This window comes from Molothrus aeneus, chromosome Z (genome assembly GCF_037042795.1).
Source record: "Molothrus aeneus isolate 106 chromosome Z, BPBGC_Maene_1.0, whole genome shotgun sequence".
NCBI lineage: Eukaryota > Metazoa > Chordata > Aves > Passeriformes > Icteridae > Molothrus > Molothrus aeneus.
Window position 1 is genome coordinate 66134567 of NC_089680.1, and position 19918 is coordinate 66154484.

The 19918-nt window shown below is 37.9% G+C and overlaps 1 long non-coding RNA gene across 3 annotated transcripts in view; it reads left to right on the forward strand.

Moving 5' to 3' along the window:
* Positions 1-19516, forward strand: part of LOC136569029 (uncharacterized) — a 38828-nt gene extending 19312 nt beyond the window's left edge. For 2 of the 3 annotated variants that reach the window (XR_010785309.1, XR_010785308.1), the window contains exons 2-4: positions 4221-4346; positions 18019-18122; positions 19207-19516. This is a non-coding gene — a long non-coding RNA (uncharacterized lncRNA). Of the gene's footprint in view, positions 1-3081; positions 3358-4220; positions 4347-18018; positions 18123-19206 lie in introns of those variants that run through there. The other variant, XR_010785310.1, reaches the window with a different exon arrangement.
* Positions 19517-19918: the final 402 nt, after the last annotated feature.

A 19918-nucleotide genomic window follows, 5' to 3' on the forward strand; every position in this document is an offset into this window, starting at 1 on the left:
CACTGACATTTTGTTTCCATATTTTATTTAAAAGCACATTCACCCGAATGAAAATGCTTTATCACCACATCTGCCTTAAATGAGTGTTAACTTCTCTTTAAAGAATAATGGGTTTTGGTATTGAGTAAAGTATCTTTCAAGATAATTTCTAGAATTCATTAGGACTGTTGTGGTTTAACCCCAGCCAGCAATGAAGTGGGATGGGAAGAGAAAATTGGAAAAGTGATATAAGACATGGGTTGAGATACAGACCGTTTAATAGGGAAAGCAAACACTCTACACACAAGCAGAGCAAAACAAGGAATTCATTCACCCCTTCCCATGGCTGGGCAGGTGTTCAGCCATGCCCAAGAGAACAGGGCTGCATCACAGCAGCGACTTGAGAAAACCAACACCATCATTCTGATCATTCTCACCTTCCTTCCTCTCCCCCAGCTTTACATGCAGAGCATCAAGTGACACAGTCTGGAATATCCCTCTGGTCAGTTGGGGTTAGCTGTCCTGGTGTCCCCTCCCAACTCCTTGTGCACCCCCATCCTGCTCACTGGTGGGGTGAGGAGCAGAAAAGGGCTTGGCCCAGTGCAAGCCCTGCCCAGCAATAACAAAAACATCCCTGTGTTATCAACACTGTTTCCAGCACAAACCCAAAACACAGGCCCACACTAGAAACTATGAGGAAAATTAACTCTATACCAGCCTAAACTAGCACAGTACTTTTAATTTTTTATTTTCACTTTTTTAGTTTACAAGTGTTTAAAATCATTAGAATAATAGGTGCTTTAAGCTTACTTGTCTTTTTAGAAGATTCAAACTTGGGGTTTGCTTGCTGGCACTGCATTTTTATGTAAGGTATATATAAAATTAAATTATGATCATTCCCCCTACAGGCAACCACTAATTTTTAGCTTCAGCTCTGCATTTCTGCATATATCTAATAGGTGTTACCACACACAAAACAAGAGACTTTGACGTTTAAAAAGAAAAAGTCTTTATATAATTTGAAACTCTCATGTGCCTTTGTTAATGTCTGCATAAGAATACTTGAGAAGAACCAGAAGTTTAAATGGTCAGCTTTGAACTATGAGAAAAATCATACATGTGTTTCTGGGATTGAATCCCAACCTCGCTGAAATGAATGAAAAATTTGTTAGTAATTAGCTGAAAATAAATTCTTTTCTGGGAGTTTGTTGCCTGAAATCTAATAGATTCATCTTGAACAAAAGCTGCTTATCATTTTAGAGGAACAACAATTTACACTTGTTAACTTACACATAAATACTGATTTTATACTTACTTAAAATTCAGTGACAGCAACGGTTTCAGATATGGTGAGCTCAAGGTTAAAGCCATATTGCATTGTATGAAGCATTTGGATGAGCCATTTGCTCTTGGAAAAATGTGAGAGAACATATAAAGTACAAATTCCAGGTTATAATAATATTGAGCTCTATTCCCTGGTGATAACCATACTGGAGGTTATTATACAAATCTGAGTGACTTTGCATATTGAGTAAGAGCACTTTTAAGTGATGATGGGTAAAAAACAGATATCAGTGGAAGAGTTTAGGCAATTTGAATTGCAGGATCAAGATAAGTTTCTTATCTGAGTAAATTCCTTGTATGGAAATTTATTGTAATAGCTTTTGCCTTAGAGGCATACATCCTATAGCATTATGTAACCCAGCAACCTCAAGTTTTCAAAAAGAAAGTCATACAACCACTAATCTATGGGGACAAAGAATTTTCCCCTTTTCCGTCCTTCCAGAAAGGGAAGGATAGCATTTTATATGAATACAACTTCTGCTGTTTCCACAGCCATTGTCTTTGTGAAAGAACACCAGCCCAATACTTGTATTTGAGCAACAGTAATGCCATTTTCCACTTCACTTAATATGGAACATTTTTATAGAAAAGGGTGCAGTAAGTACTGCTGCATAACCAGCATAACATAGTTTCAACTGTCCCCCAAGTGTGCAGGACTTCATGGGTATCAAATGGCTGAAGCAATACAAGAATGACTTACTAAGATTAAACATGGAAGATATAACCTAAATATTGTGCCATGTCATTTCTCTCAGAGGTCACCTGCATGCTGATGTCCTGAAGTGGAAGTGCAGTTCCACAACAGTGGAAAGCAGTGGGGTTCAGCAAGAGCTGCCAGCAGCAAGAGGCGCTGCTGCTACACCACAGTGAAACCCTGCCCTAAAATGCATAACAATGAGGGAATCGCGATACCCTCTACAGGCAGGGTATTGTGTGTGAAGGTAGTACGTGCATTTTAAAAAGATTGCAAAGTGTTTGCTAACAAATTCTCACTGAATGCTAAAGTATTGTACAGTTAATATGGCAGCTATTCTCCAGCTGCCTTTACTGACTTGAGCAAAGCAATTGACATAGTAACTGCTATGAGCATTCCCTCTGCCTTAGCATGTTACTACTTTAAGAAATATTTCTAAAATATCCATGTTATGCCACAAATTAAAATCCAAATATATTACACAAGCCCGCTTCCTTTTTTAAGGGGTCCCTCTCTCCATTCATTTGACAGTAGACACTGCTAGCTTTTCTTTATTTACTTCAAATTCAGTACTTAACGCTGTCTTGTTTCTTTTCCAGAAATGAAAAATCCTGTTTTGTTCTATTCACTCTACCTTCCATTTATTAAACAGCACGTTATATACTGACCTCTGTTTATCCACATCTATAATTCTATTGGTTAATGTCTCCAAGTGGAGGGACTGCTGGGCTGCTGTAAGCTGTTTGGCACTGTTTGCTGTGTGCTAGCTTGTCAGCATTAGTGCTCCTTTGCATTAGACTGAAGCATCAAGTAATAAACTGTTTACATTCTGCTCTCATCCTATCCCCTAAAGGATGTTGCCTTGAAGAGGTGAAAGAATTGATTTTTCTCTGTCCAGTAGTTTTCATCTTATACTTGGGCTGCTTTAGTACCACTCTGTACCAAAGTTTCCATTGAAAAAAGAATCGTTGAAAATGAAAGAGTTTTTGCTTTTCCTGATAGTGTTTTGATTTGAAGTTTATTCTGTTTCCACAGCGTATTTGAGCAATTGGTCTTAAGCTCAAGACTGCAGGATTAGTTCTTCCCCGTGGGGGAACTCCTGGGCAGGTGCAGACAGAGCAACTTCCTCGAGGTCCGAGGGAGCAGCCTTCCAAGCCCACCTTAGGCTCAGTCCTGGATAGATAGTCTTCAGTCTGACCAGATGAAGAAGGAGGGCTCAAGACATGGCTAAGGGTCCAGCTCGGTTTATTGAAGGAAAACCACAGAGCCCAGAAAGGGAGAGAAGCAGGGACACCACCACCACAGCTGAAGGGGAGCCAGTGCCAGAGCACAGAACAAAGGTGGGACCAGGGTTTGTAACAGGAAGAAGGTGGGCAGGGTCAGGATACAAAACAACCAACAGGGAGAGGGATCAGAGGAGGAGTCAAGGTGGGGTGATGAGAGATGTACCAATGGGAGTGGGAGGAGAGAGTGGTCTGATAACACCGTCCAATAGGGGAACGAGAGACAGAGAACCTTCTGGAACTGGGGGAGTGGGCCACAGCTGATTGGCAATCAGACTGATGAGTCTTCCCAGGGCATCTCCGCCCCATTATCCCTGTGGCCCCCTCCCACACAAGACTGTACAAATTCAATCCATTTGAGGACCATTTGAGAAACTTACTTGAGTTCAGTTAAGTGAGGAAGGCCCAGACATTCTCATTAAGCTGTGATGAGCTTTAGTAAGAATTACCTTGAATACAGTACTTTTTAAATATCAGGATGATTTTACAAAGCTGGGTTGAGTTAGGCTGAGTTAGGCTATGTATGTAGAGTTATACAGAGGGGGAAAACAGGTGCATTCTGAGCAGGGAGTCATTTCTGGTCTCAGACATGACAAGACAAGTTGTATCTTCGTGAAAGAAGGAGCCTCTAGCCTCCATTTCAGTAGTGTGAAATAAATTCCGTGCATTTGATTTTCAATCCATTTCAGAATTGACACAATTATTTTCATAGAACTTATTTTCATTCTTCTTCCAAATTTAAACTCACAGGGAGATTGTCCATGTAGATTTAACAAACATTGTTCAAATACATTTGTTAGATCAGTTTCCTTTTTGAAGCTAAACTTTAAAGCAGTAGGCAGAAAGCCCTGTCAAATACGTATTTTTTATATAGCTAAACCAGAATATTTTCTCTCACTGTGCTCTGCTTTGATTTTCAGTTAAATCTCTTCCAAAATTTGTTTCGAAGTTATTCCTGCACGCCAATGTCCCAAGAAGAAAGGAATGAGACTAGCTTGTCTTACTTGTTTTTACACTCAAAATAAAAAGTTATTCAGCAATAACAGGTAAGCAAAAACAAGTTAATTCTCTACTAATTCTCTACTTCAGTCTTTATTTAGACCCTAGTTTTTGTCTAGAGCTGCTTTGATAGGTGTTCATACCTTTTCTTTTTTTTTTTTCCTTTGGATAAAACTTAGATAGGAGAAAAAGAGAAGTAGAAAAGTATGGTGGGTTTGAGGTAGTGGAATGTACTAGGATTTGAATTATTTAAATTATATGAAGTAATAAATGTAGAAAATAACTTTAAAATATTTTAATTGCAGAGTATTGAATCAAAAATTACACTCCTGAAATTTGTCCTACACAGCCTTTTCTCTGGCATAGTTTTTATTGATTTTTCTGTAGAGAAAAAATATAGATTACAAGGAAAAATAATAATCACAGCAAGCTGGCTAGTATTTAACCTTTATCTAGCACATACATCAGAACAAATGTGTGAAAAGTAAGACTGTGTACATCAAACATTTTGTATTTGCTGCTGTCTTTTTCTCATTGGCAAAGTTAATTATTGTTCAATTGATATCATCCTCTAAATCATTACTAAATACATGAATTACACTTGTTTTTGTGTCCTGTCTTTGTATCAGTACATTAATTTCTATGCATTTGCCTAACATGAAAAAAAATTTATTCCCTTTTTCTATACTGCTAATGAGGTTGTATTTTCTTTCTGTTTCCATGAATTCCCTATATTGCATAGTTAAATGAGTTTTGTTCAGATAGACTTCTCTTTCTGCATGTCAGAAGGGACATATAAACTTCGTTCGGTGTTCTCTGCTTGACAAATGTGTGGTAGCTTTTTTTCTTGGATACTTTCTGTGGGGGCTTGAGAACCAGCAAAGGTAAAAAGCCTGTTGCACTCCCCTGGAGGGCCAATCCCTAAGCTTCAACCCTTTTGGTTAGGGAGAGCAAGAAAATTGCCCCCAGAGCCCTTTATGTTATATTATGTTATACAAAGCAACTGTAGGTTGATTTCTTCTACCCCACTGGCCCTTCCCCTCGCTCCACCCCAGTGCCCTCATCCCATTGGCGCTAGTGTTCTGTCCTGCCCCTCAAGATCTCTATATAAACCCCTGCTTTCCGTGCCTGAGTGGCTCTTTGTTCCTAGACTCTTTTGAGGGAGAAGCTGAATAAGGGCTCTCCTTGGAACCCCACATACAGACCCCATCTCTCCTTCTGTGCCACCTGGACCCCAGAAGAGCTGAAATCACTTGATGTGAACACAGACCTGCCTGTGCCCCCAAGGTGCCTTTTTCAAGACACTTCTTTGGGAAGGTCGCAGCACTCTGGACAACACCCACTGGGACAACTTTCAGTCAGAAAGAGAGACAATTGTTTCAAAAATCTAGCAAATTTGGATAAGTCTTTCAGTAGTCCCTTTACTCTATCAGCAGCTCTTTTGGGTTTGGGCTTTAGACACTTGTTGTTCAGATAATTTAATCATATGCAATCCTCAACTATTTTAGACAAGAACACTGTACCATCACTTTTGTAAATAAGCACAAACCCTTGCTATTCCTACTGAAAAACTATTTCAGAATACTTTCAGTATTCAGAATACTTTCAGTAGTCAGAAACAATCCTCTAGTTTATAACCCAGATATATCTTTAAGCATTTTGTAACCATTGGTTATTCTGACAGCATTATCTACAGGACTTTTCCCTTGCTTATTCTAATAATCTTCCTCTACAACTTCCCAGTTTTCTCTATTCAATCACTGTATTAACTCTTATAATATATGAAGTAATTGTATATGAAGAATACAAAGTATTCTTAATTCAAGCATTTAGAGATTGATTCTAATATTGACCCAAGTATGCTATTTTGGAGAAAAAGAAAAAAAAAAAAAGCAGAAAAAAAAGCTAAAATATCCTAGGGTTAGTAAAATGGAAATGGCAGAATCAAATCTGATAAGAAAAATAAGTGATAGTTTGTTAGGGAGAATTATTATTTTAAACAAAGTCTAGGATTCTTCTTGCACAAAGAACTGCGGTAAACAAAAAACTGCAGAGAAAACCTGTACTCCTTCATAAAACCAGAATTTGGAAGGAAAGCAATTAGATAAAAAAGGCAGGATGAAATGTATAATAAAAGCACTTGCTTTCAATCTTAATTCTTTTCTCTCGGTTTTCTCATCAAAACTCTAAATTTTTCAACTTTTCATCACTTTATTTTCATGCAAATCATTTCTTACCCTTAAAATCTAGAAAGCTGGAACAAGAGAATGCATGACTGTACAAATGAACAAAAGACTTTGAAATTGTACTCAGAGTCAGTCAGAGCAGGGAGATTATAGTGATCAGTTTAGAGAGATGCACATTTTCCTTTTTGCCAGGGAAATAATCACAAAGCCATTATGCAAATCAATGACTTAGAACCACTCAGAGCACAGACAGGGGACAGTGTGAGAAGTGCTTGTACTGATATGGAGAAATAAACAGCGCAGCATTTTAAAGTGAATTGACAGGGGAATGATTTTCAGAAACTGAGCTGTGAATGTTACTTCATAAAAAAATGTTTTGGACTGTCATTTTCATACTTTATCTGCCATACAGTATTTAAAATGCGGATGTGTACCAAGAAGGTCGCATAAGATGAATGCACAAGAAAAAAAAAATACACAGAAAACCAAGAACCTACTGCAAAACTGCCTGACAGCTAACATGTTACAGCCTTTGTATGCAACCAAGGAGATAATCTAGTGTAAACATGCAAGGTCTTGCAACGTATTTCCGTCCACAGCAGTGTTAGTTTCTCTTCATTATGTTATGTGTGGAATAAGAAAACTGTGATGAATAAATGTCGCGGTCGAGGCAGTCACGACATAAAGCAGAGACCACAAGCAGTCTCAGTTGGCAACACTTTATTATTGAACATGGCTGATTTTTATACACTTTCCAATTGTTTATGCTTCTTCTATCTTTACTATTGGCCACAATAAATCAACATAATACTATTGGTGAGAAGTTATAGTGACTTAATTAACTTTCTAAAAATGCTTCATCCAGCTGCAAAGTTCTTCTATCTTTCTTCCCTCGGTCTCCTTGGTTACAGCCTTGGAGAGAGCTTCTTATCAGCTTCTTCTCGCTCCTTTAGCTAACAGGCCTGCTGTTAGCCCCTTCCACAAATAAAGTTATTGTTTGGTAGAGAGTGGTGGGTTTGTGAGGGTTTTTTGTTGATCTTTTTTTTGTTTGTTTGTTTTGGTTGTTTTTTTGGTTTGGTTTGGTTTAGGTTTTTTGTTTGTTTTGGGGGGTTTTTTTTGTTTGTTTGTTTTTTTAAGACAGATCCATCATATTTTTGAGTTGACTTTCTTTAAGGTGAAAAGAGAAAAATGAATGCAAAAAAAAAAAAAGAAAAATCTAGCAGTCCCTATACTTAGCAGCCTGGCTGGTATAACAGCGCCTGAGCATGTTGGCTGGCTTCCCTTATCAGCTGAAGCACTCTCCTCTATGCAAGCAATAAAAAGGGATCTTAAGCCAGATGGTGTCTCTTCTCCCAAGAGCAAGATAACAGGAAAAGTATGTGGGGAATGACTGGAGGTGCAAGGGGATCCTTTGCATACAGAAGCTCTACTGAAATTATGAAGCAGATCTATTTGTACTCTTGCTTCACCAGAAGCAAGCAAGTAAGTGGCTGTGTTTTCTGTAGTCACGAGGGGTTCCCATCCCTCTCAGCAGACCTTCATCACACTGGAGAAGTCTTTTTATATTCATACTTGAGGGTTTTTGTGTTTAATAAATGATCCTAGAAGTTACAGCAGATGTTAAAACTTTGTTTTCTTGCTTTTCACTTTTTCTTCCTATTTTTAGCAATCTCTTTTGTCAGTCTGTTCTTCAGAGAAGCTAGCTTTGCACACAGGTTGCTTTTAAACAGAACCCCAGTGGGAAGCAGCTGATGGCAGCAAGGCATGACTGCTTATCTGCGACGGAAGGAAGGTCATTTCTGTTCTCTTAGGTCAGACCTAACCACCAGTTCTCTTTCTCACTCCTTCTGGTTATGACCTGGGGGGGATGTTTCAAAATTACTTTTAATTTGGAAATTTTGGGGGGATGGAGGCAAATGCCTCCTGTAGATGTAAGACTTCAGTTCAAATTTCAAAGGCAGAGCATAAACACACAACAAAACAGAGGGGAGCTGCACTAATCTGCCAAATTTAAGAAAGTTGTTGTCAAACAGGTGGTAACTAAGACATTTTTAATACAGGACCCATTTATCTCACTAGGAATTGTAATTCTAACTCAACCAGTCAGAGCAATATGTCCCATATATTTTTTCCCCTACTTATTTGCATGGGAGGCAGAAAAGATACCTGCTGATAAAATGTAAAATGCGTAAGAGCTGCATTCTCAAAATCTCACTGCCATTTTAAAAGTCGTTTCAGTTTAACTCATTCTCTCAGGAACTGATTCTCTGAGAGAGGAAAAAGAAAGGCAGGTATCCATAATGTTTTGAGTAGTGAAAGTGATTTTTGAGTGATAGTTCCTTCTCACATATATCTTGAGATATTTACAAATTCTTTGAAAACAATCACAAAAGAGTTAGTACTATTATCATATGTTGTTAATCTCTTTAAAATTTGATAGTATATAGGGCAAGAAAAAATAACAGAGATAAAAATGAAAATATGAAATTTAGAGCAAAGATCTGTTCAACTGCTTGTAATCAACATGGTTTTGTATCACCAGCAATCACCAGACTTCTAAGCATGTACTTCAAGGAATTAAAAATGACTGGGGGCTCATTGCATTAATCTTGTCCATGAAGTGAAGAGAGTATTTTAGGTGACAGACGGTAACTCATGATACCATAGGCATTAGATTAAAGATAGTGTAGCAGGGTAGCTTGACAGTAGAAAGGCCTGCAGACAATATATTGACTTCCAGAATTGAGGATTGCATAGTCAGGATCTCTTTGCCTTAGAAGCTAAGACAGAGTTGTTTCAAAATACCAAACCAAACATAGCAGATGTATTTTCACATTAATTGGTGCCCTCAGCTGATCTACAACCTATTTTCATTTGTCTTGCAGAGAGCACCACAAAAGTTTCTGGAAAGTTAACTGAAAAGAACCCAAAAACTTCTGGGCAAACACTGGCAATGTGTTCTTACTTCTGTGCTCATCCCACCAAGTTCTATGTTCCTCATGTTTTGGTACCCTGTCAGAAGTGTCAAGGGTCACTTACTGCAGCCATGTAGTTGTCCTTAGAGTGTAATACAGGGCATGGTGTTGAAGATATGTGGTGTATTATCACAAACTGCCACGGATGCCAGATACCACTGCTGTCTGAAATCACAGGGTATTCCCCTGGTGACTCCAGAAGTCCCCAGGTACGATCAGTTCCTGCTATTACATTGCAGAATAAACTTCAATGTTCTGAGTGGCTTACTCCCCCTTTTGTGCCATTCATGCTCAGTGAAATTATACTGCAGGATTTTTTAAGTGGAAAACAGTGAATGTCAGGGTTTAGGATGGAAAATAATGCAGATTTCAAAGACATTTTTAATTTTTTTTTTCTAGGAGTGAGGAGGCAAGAGAATGTGTGCAAATAAACCTGTGAAATGAACCACAAGGTTCATTGGCAAGGAATTGCTAAACTTGGCAAGGAATTGCTATTTTTAGTGAGGTTTTGAACACATGTTAAACCACAGTGCTCTGCTCTGAGGAGATAGTGGATTTGTAATAACTCATTCCTACCACTTTTTCTCTTATGCATGATACTTGAATGTTGGCAGCCCAGCTGAAGTTTGGTAACAATCAGAGTTACATCAGTTTCAGTGTCAGTGCACTAAACTTGAGGAATGTGATAAACATGCACACAAGACACAGATGGCACTGTCAGTCTAGTCCCAAAGCACTGAAGCCTCCTGGAACAAGAATTAGGCAGATATCTCAGAAACAGTATTTTTGTGTTCTTTTGTTGCTAAGTGAGACCAAACTGGCACCACTCAGAGCCAACTCTGATATTTTTCATCACTGGCAATAGATACAGTAGCGTAGCTGGGAAGCAAAGCCCATAATCCTCTGTTTTCATAGGCAGTAGAGATTTCTCTCAAACGAAATCTGTATCCTCATCCCTTACATTAAGGCTTGAAGGAGGAGGTGGGTTCTCTACACGTTCTGGAAGACTCTGAAGAGTTATGCACATTACCCAAAAAGTCATGCATAATTCCATAGATTATTTAGATGCAGGCACTTCCTCCTCATGCATGACCTCAACCACTGGACCATTCATTTCTGCAGTGGTTAGTTTTGGGAAGTTACAGAAGATAATGGGAATGTTAGAGTACTTTAAGATGGAGGAAAATGCTGGTAAAATACAGCTAGGGCTTGGGGCTTTTTGAGATTAGTGGGGAGGGTGGCAGGGGAAGTAACCAGCCCTGCTAGTCCTTGTAGGAACCTTTACTGAGAGGGTGAGTTTGCATTAAACTTGAGCCTCCCAAAACAAATTTGTTTGAATATGAACAAGATAATTCATCAATAATAAAAGACAAATGTAGGAACTGTATATATGCCTCCCTGTTCATGAGTTCCTGGATTTGAGTAAAAAAATCTGATTTTAATGAAAAAATCTATTTTCTTGTATACGGGAATGTAAATTTCACTACAAGTAATTAAAATATTGAAATTAATATTTTCTATTTTCTGATGCACACATGCAAGATCAATATGTAACGACTAATATATGCCTAGCCAGACAGGTATTCATAAGAGGGCATTTTAATTTCTAACCATTACTTTTACCTCTCATTTGGTTTTACTAAGCTACCTGGAAAAATGTTAATTATGGTTTTGCATAAGATCCAGATCTAACAAAATTATATCAAATAAATGGAACATTCAGATTAATATTACCACACATCATCTCTTCCCTTTTCCACATTCGTATGAATTAAATTTTTTCCAGGCATGTAGAGAAGGAGAAAGCTCTACATTAGGAAAAAGCGAGTACTTACAAATAAACCTCGCTGTTAAAATTGAAGAGCAGAAAAATAATTTCATGTATTAGGCTCTGCCCAACCCATTAGGTTGACAATGTAGACAAAATAGAATTTCCTCCTGGCATAATCTTGGTTTAAAATGTATTCTGTAATTTTTAAATTGTACTTTCTAATACTATTTTTTTCTAAGTGTAACTATTCACTATTTTCTAGTCAATTTTTGAGCAATTGGCATGAATTCTAGAAAAACTAGCACTACCCATAGGTTTTTTACTAAGTGAAAAAGCATTTGAAGTCTAGTGCTATTCCTTCCTGACATTTCAGATTTATCAGGAGGTTAATTAGACATAGTTCCAGCATTGCTTTAGGGCACAGCACAACAAGCCAGTTTTTTATCTACTTGCAGACTTGAAAGTCTTAGGAGACACCAGCTTAAGACCTATGGCAGGTTTAAATTGTCGTTTCTCCTGCACACTTAGAAAATGTAGTGAAATTCTGTTCCTCAGCATAAACTACTTGGAAAAAATTGTGTCAGTGATATTCTGCTTATGACCAAAATGGAGACAATGTTCATCTCTTTTATGTGATGACTTTTAGTCACAGTAAAAATTGTAACATCCAGATGTCTGTATCCAGCAGGTCTTAGAGAGCTGTGCAGTGCTCTGGCTCAGCTCGGTCACTGCCAGCCTTCTACTGCATTGATACTTGGACAAACACAAGGGCAAGAACAAGGATCAATTTACAAAACTATTTTGCTTTGGTAATTCCTCTTAAGACAAGGAAAGCTTACCTTTCACCATAAAAGACTGAAAAAAATACATAAAGAAGAATGTCAGGGTCTTGGTTTGAAAGGCAGGTGTCTGCTAGGGAAAGCAGGAGCCTCCCTTGGAATGGAGAATGTAAACCCCCTTAATCCAAATTATTATAATTTTGAAATTAAGGGGCTCTCAGGCAAAGACATGAGAATAGGGATAACAGTTCTTTACTAGTATGTATAACAAGGCAATAAACAACAATGACTATGGCACAGACAACAACCAGAACCAGAACCCGATGACGGTGCCCCCCTCGGCCGCAGCCACTTTCCCCTTGGTGCAGTTCCGGTCACAGCCGGCAGGGGCGCTGGTGGCTCCCGGTGGGCAGCGCAGGTGCGGTGATTCCCTCATGGCTGCAGGGGGCGCTGTGGTGCGAGCCCAGGGACCACCCTGTAATGGCGGCTTGACCCAGACGGGAAGGGATGGAAGAGAGGCTTTGCTTCACAAACCCCCTGGGGCAGTTGATTGCAGTGCCCCAGGACTCCAAGAAGCACCAAGTTGGAATGGCAGAAATGAGCAAAAATCCCAGACTGTTGGATGAGGTGTATCAGAAGCTCCACTGCATTAGCTGGAAACAGCAGGGCAGGGGATGTGGGGCCAGCAGCAGAAGAAAGGCAGCTCCCAGGGTTATGGCAGTGGCAGAGAATTCCTTTCCCCATGCCACAGGTCCAACCATCCTCCTCTGAAGCCCAAAGAGACAGACCATCCACAAGTCCCCAGCCCTCCTCTTTCTCCTGCCCCTGTTCTCTGTGTATCTTTGTCCTTCCAAGGGAAATTCCCAAAAACCAGGGGATTTCCAACTCCCTGCCTCTCAGGCACTCAGCCACCAGTGCTTCTTAGCAACTCAATGGGAAGAAATTCCACAAGTAACAAGGAAAGTTCAGGAAAGGAAGGGAGGGGAGGGGAGGGGAGGGGAAAGAGGAAAGGGGAAAGGGGAAAGAGGAAAGGGGAAAGGGGAAAGGGAGGGAAGGGAAAGGAAAAAACCCCAACCCCCAACAGTCAGTAACTTGTCTATGAAATTATAACCCTGCTTAGCGCTACTAAGTGCCTGAGGCACAGGTGAAAGGCACATTTATATATTAACTTTTATGTACATTGATCCTATGATAACTCATATTTGAGGTGACAGGGATACAAAAGGATGTTTTTCTTGATACATCCCAGGCATCCAGTTAGCATCTTATACATTATGCTGAATGTTCGTAAATCCAACTACCATGACACTATTTTCATTTCTATGTTTTTTGTTTCTTCATTGTGTTCTTTCTTGTGGCCATTCCTCTCTTTCAGTGACAAGCTGCACATAACTTATATTTTGATGTCTGAAATAAAGGTGATGCCTTAAAAAACTTAAAAATATAACAACATTCTTTTGAGATCATATTGATATAGGAGGTAATGTAAAGTCTGGTCTTTGTTGGAGGCCTCCAGGGCCAGATATGAAAAATGTCCAGAAAAGCCCACCCACATGCGTGAAAACAGTTTTTGTAAGTTTAGCAAATTAGCATATTTGACAAAAATCACCAATTAGAAGCTCTAGTGATGACCTAATTACCCCTCCAGGCCAAGCCCCTTCTAGGTCCTTCTTCCTCAGATGGAAACTGAACTTGTTAATGTTATGTCTTGAAGAGCTGGTTTTCAACATTTGGTTCTAAGGAAAATCAAGATAGGAGAGGGGCTTTGGAATATATTTTCTGCCTATCAGGGCAGGGAAAAACACAGGTAAAACTAGCCTTGAATCCAGTAATAGGCTATAGAGCTATGAATGTATGTGTAAGAATACAGAGAATATATAAAACAAAAAAAGGCAAAAATCAACAGCCAACAGAGGTAGTGTGTATAAGACCTTTGTGGAAAAGCTCTTCTGTGCAATATTATTCTGTAAAGAAAATGGAAGAAGAATCTCTGAAATTAAAACTGATATGACATCTTTACTATTAAGATTTCAGTTGCTCATGTTTCATTGCATTAACGTCCCAATAGATATTGCAGAAATTAGGTTGGTAAGGCTCCAGTCAACATCATGGGGCAAAGACAGTGCTAAACAGTAGTAATAAAAATTACTTATTTTTGTTCACTTGAAAGTGAACAAGTTACATACCTTTTCTTTTGAATAAACCTTTCCTTTAAAGTCTTCTACCAAAGTAAGTGTGGAGTCCAGTCTTTCTTAATTTTAGAGAACCAAGATTGGAGATAAAATGTTTCCCAGGTTGGTTTTTGGTTTTTTTGGTTTCTTTTTTTTTTGTCTCAGCCTACATCATGAATATCACACACGTCCATTTCAAGTGGAGTGTGTGACAGCAATTTTATTGAAAAAACAGGCCAGCACACACGAATTCAAAGCAATATTTCTTATGTGCCATTAGATAGGATAAGATATGGACCATGGGCTACAGATGCAACAAAACGCGGTTCAGTAGAACTACAGAGGGGAAGCATCAATCCAGTTAGGAGGGCATCCACTCCTGTCACTGCTGTGGATGTGGAAAAGCACGTGATTCCCTGGTCATCATTTACTGCAAGAGCAAAGCTTTGTGGGTCCCATGAGAGGGCACTGAACAAGCACAGAGGTGCAGCACAAAAGCCTGGATTTGGCACTGCTGTTTCATGAACCAGCACATTTGCTGTGGTAGAGATGACTTGTGTTCCCAAGCAAGACACAAGGCCATGGATGACACAGGGCAGGTTAAGCTCTCTCCATCCTGAACCTCTTTCACAGAGCAGCTACTGAAAGTTTTAAAGGCAAAACTTTGGTGCAATATGAAATACAGCTGCCCCAGGATGAAGGTGTTTGTTCCCAGGGCTGTTTATTCACTCAAAAAGTGCTCACAGGGGTGGCTGCTGCATCCCTCAGGTTTTCTCAAGAGGAAAAGGAACTGCCCTGTGTTCATGCTTGGAGAAGATACAGAGGGTTTTCAAAAGAGCAGTGAAAGTTTTCCTTCTCTCAGGTCCTTGCCTTCCTAAAAGATACCCACTTGTCCATGTGATTCTCTCTCATCCATCTCTCTTCTCCAACACATCACCATCATGTTGTATTCATAAAAATACATATTGTTTTAAAAACTACAATAAGGCTAAACAATTACATTTTTTAAGAATGCATCATTGCAAGTCCTTCTTAAAAAGAATGCGTTTATTCTGGTTAAAGGGTTTATAGTTTCTGTTTGCTTTAAAAAACCCAAAATCAGACTAGCCTTTTAAAAACCCTTTTTAAAAAAAAAAATTTAAGATCTGCATAATTTTAAATATCTAGAAAAATGTAACATTACTGGCTAGGTTGAATTGCTTGACTGATTAGCAGTTATAGATTTGAAAATAGAAATAGACAAAACAAAAATAATTAACAAAATTGTGTTTTCAAAATAAGAAGGTAAAAACCCCAGAGGCCTGTAGTTACAGGAGGGCCTGTAACTTCATTGAGTTTCTTGTTTCTTCTAATTTTTATAAGATCAGCAACTTGAAACATATTTATTTATTTATTTATTTATTTATTTATTTATTTATATTTATAGATATTTTTATATATATATAAAAATTCAGGAATTCTACTCTGAACAATATTATCTGTTTTACAATGCATGGGTGAGTTAGGACACAGCTGAAGTGGTTCAAACAAAGAGTTCTCCAGTTCTACTCTCAAATCAAATTGTGACAAATTACTTTCAAAGTCTTCATGTTGTCTCGAAAGAAATACTAGAGCACAATCTATATTTTTTAAATTATTTTGAACATCAGTAATAGTATAACCTAGATGTTCTGCATGATCCAAAATTCTATTTGAAAGCAGGTAAGTAGGCTAATTTTAAACCAAGTGCATTTTTTTTCTATCCTTTCTTATGATTTTCTTAATTATCTTTGAAAATGTTAATTTTTAAATCTTATGGTGCATTATTTTACTAACACAATACTGGCACAAGAGTATAAGGCTGCTTTTTCTGCATTGAATCCTCTTTTTAAAAAATTTATTTGAAACTTTCTTTTTTCTTTTTTTTTTGGGGGGGGGAAGGGGGAGTGTTAAAATCTCTGTTCTGTTTTCTATTTCTTTCACAAGCTCTACCTACAGTTTTACTTAAGAACAATGACAATAAAGGAATAGTTACATTTTTTGCTTAAGAATTAGAACTGAATTACCCACACTATTGCCTTAAATCTTAACTTTAGTTTACTGTTTAAATTAATTTGCAATATTTATATCATCTGGATTACATTAAGCAAAAATAGATGGTAGCTATAATTCTTAAGAAATGAAATACATATGCTGTAATCCACTTGGTTAGCCCATGGTTGTGTATCACTAACAAGACTGTCAGTGTATCCTTCTGAATATATATACAAAATTACTGGATGTATTAAGACACCTCTGAGATACAAAGAATTTTGCTTTCTTTGGAGTGGGATGTGCACGTGCAAACTACCTTAATCTGAGAAAAAGTTAAAAATATAGAAGGGAAGAGTTTTTCCATGAGAACATAACTGCAATTACTTATGTGTTCTATAGAGTTTAAGGACTGATTCCGAGCAATTAACAGAGATCTTGTTTTCTTACACAGATATGCTGAAAGTGGGTTTTTTTTGTTTATGTCCCATGTCATTTTTTCTCTCCAAATTGCCTGTTCTTCCTGGTATGACAAGTAGACAAGAGAAAAGGTGTATTTCATGCAAGGTGATGTGATGGATCATATTGTCCTAAATGTTCCCTGGTGACATTCCAGCATCACAGAAATATTACTTTCTCTCATTCCTCCTTCATGAGGGGAACCAGGTTGGAACTGATGCTTAACAATTAGATTTTTGAGGCATCGCAACTGTTTTCCAACTTAACCTTGGCTGACACAATATTCAAGACAGTATAACTGCAAATTTGAATTGTTTCAATTTGTCCTTTTTTTTAAAATAAAGCCCATATTAATAATTAGTCCATTTGAAACATTTTAAATTAAGCTATATGACGTAGTTTAGTTTAATACAAAGCTTAAAAATGATTTTATAAAGATTTGGATTTTGGAAGTTGTTTCCTCTTGCACACAAATTAGGTATACTTTGTTATCTTCACATATAAGGAATGTATGTCTAAAAATGGAATTATTTGTAAAGTTCTTCAAAAATTTGTTACTCTATGACACAGATTTAAAACATTTGCATTATCAAGCTGGGATAAAGACATCTGAAAACCTTTCTTGAAATTCTGTCTTCTCCTTCCAGTTTTACCTGTACCCTTTTTTTTTTTTTAATAATAATAATGATCTTTGCCAGTGTTGATAACTTCCCTATATTTTCCTTCCTTCTCCTCTTCCCCCCAAGTTCTGATTTTTTTTGTTGCCTACTCTCTCAGAATTACTGAGTACCCTTAAATCAATGTGGGGAGTTTTCTGGGAAGGGGTTTAATCATCTTTTCTTCTGAATAGGTTTTATGGAAGAGATTATTTTTCTAAGACAGGCAGCCTTAGTTGCAAAGCTGCCTTCACTGGAATATTTATGTTATACAAGGATGGTGCAAAGAGTCTGGACATCCCTGATTTTTGGTGATCCCTCTGCATTCTTTTACTCAAATGGCACAGTAAACAAGTTACTTGTTTACAAAGACAACAAAACTTTTGTTTTATCATGGGTTTTTGGTAACTTTAATCAATGTTTTCTCCCTTCTGGCACTAAACATTTCCATAGTATTGACATCGTATTCAGGGAAAAAAAAAACACAAAGAGAAAAAAAGTTCATTTAGTATGTTCTGTTATTCAGTACTTGAAAACTCTACTTTCACTTGTTAGCATCAACACATTAAGGATATGTTGTGAGCATGAGTATCTATGAGAAACGTGTATTTCCAATTCCTTAGTGCAGGTCCTTCTTACTTTCTCAGTGAGCCATGCAGGATCCTCCTGCCAGTAAATAACAGGTCAAATGCTTTTTATTTTCCTCTTCCAGCAGGATCACCGTGATGAGAAGGTGCCTGTGGGTACAAATCTTCAAACTCTGTGCTGTGCCTGCTGCAGATCTGATAGTCCACATAGCCAGAGGCGATTACTCAAGTAAGAGGATAAAGAAAAGAGAGTTGTAATCACCATTCATTGGTTTAGAAATGTCATGCCAGTCGCATTTCAGTCGTCGTGTGATATTAATACTAATCAGCATATATTAGCAGCCTGACATGTTAACAACTGTTCTAACAGCTGAGTGCCTCCAAGCTAAATTGATTTCATCCCTTAGACACCCATTAACACCTCTCCTTCCCATTTAGATAATAGAACACAGTTGTTCAGGGGTGTTTATGAAATGACATTCATTTGATTGATAAGTGACCTTGACTGAATGAGAATATGTGCTTGCTGGAATTTAAATAATCACCTTCCTTTTCAATAACCTTTTCAGAGTTACAGACCTCCAAAACCTCAAAGAATTTAAGTAATCACAATCAGTATGTACTGCTTTTTTCCCCCTGAGAGGTGTGTTTGGGAGAATCAATCAAAACCTCTAAATTAGGTTTTACAGACTAATATTCTAATTGTAGAGGGTGCTGAAGTAATTTGAGAATGATCATCTGCTTTTAAAAATAAATCAGTGTTTAATTATTTGGGTTTTGTACCTTAATCCATTTTGAACGACTCACTGGCTCAAGTAGGCCGCTTTTACTAAGATGAAATGAAATATTGAAGCTTCATATATTGTTAATAATATAGTGAGATAATCTAACTGTGATTAATTAAGAATATTGGAAACCTCTGATACAATGCCAGAAAAAAAAATCAGTTCAGTATAGGAAGCTTTTCTGGAGCAGCATTATCAGAGTTTTTCAATAATATATTAAATGGACTAAATAATTAAAATGTCATTTGATTGAAATCAGACCATTCTCCTTGTATCTCAGCATTACACCCTGTCACAGGCAAGGCTGTCTTTTCAGCTCCAGATATAGAGGCAGTCCTTCCTTTTCTGTACCTAAATTTAAAAAATTTGTGTCAGGCAGAATTTAAAAGCAAATGGCAGACACTGACTAAAATATTTATCTTAAGAATATAAATAAAAATTTAAGGTTAGGGTTTTCAGGGATGCCTGAATGTAGTTAAAACCAAATTATTAAGGAAAACTACTGAATCCAAACTTCCTTTGTTCCAGGGAAGATATTGAAGATGCAGCCATTATGAGTATTCACCCTGAATGCAATCCCCTGGGGGATGCACTTGAAGGCTGGAGCCCTGATCATTCTCATTGTACAGCTGTTGTTTTTCCTGCTGTTTTCCTGAAGGATAGAAGGACACCTGAGTAGCATCACCTCTGCCATAGCAGCCCCAGCTGTGGCATTTTTTCAAGTCTCTGAGGCACTTAGGTGCCCTTGACATGAGGCAGGATATGAGCAGCCTGTGGGCCAGACGTGGGTCACCAATCACGAGCTGGACAGTCAATTAGTTACTCTGTTGTGATTAACCATTTTACAGCCCTTTTGCAGCCTTTTCTGCTAAAGCTGATTAACATATTTTTTAAAAAATATATAAAAATAAAATGCTAACTGAAATAGAAGTTTTCAGGTTGTAAGAGCTATCAAGTGGAGAAGTTTCATGTATAGCTGGAAATCTTAAGCAGTGGGAAGCCCATCCCAGCATATTCCACAGAACTGGAAGATTCTAATCCTGGCTGAAGGCTACAAAGAGATCAAACATCCATTACATGATTACGTGATTCTGTCAGGCACTTGGATTGATGTCTTCCCCTTTGCAAGACATCACAACCAACAGACAAACATTTGTTTCTCCTTTAAAATTTTTAAATGCAAATGCTAATTTAGAAATGTTTTCCCCAAATTTTCCAGTAACTTATATAAGTTATTTCC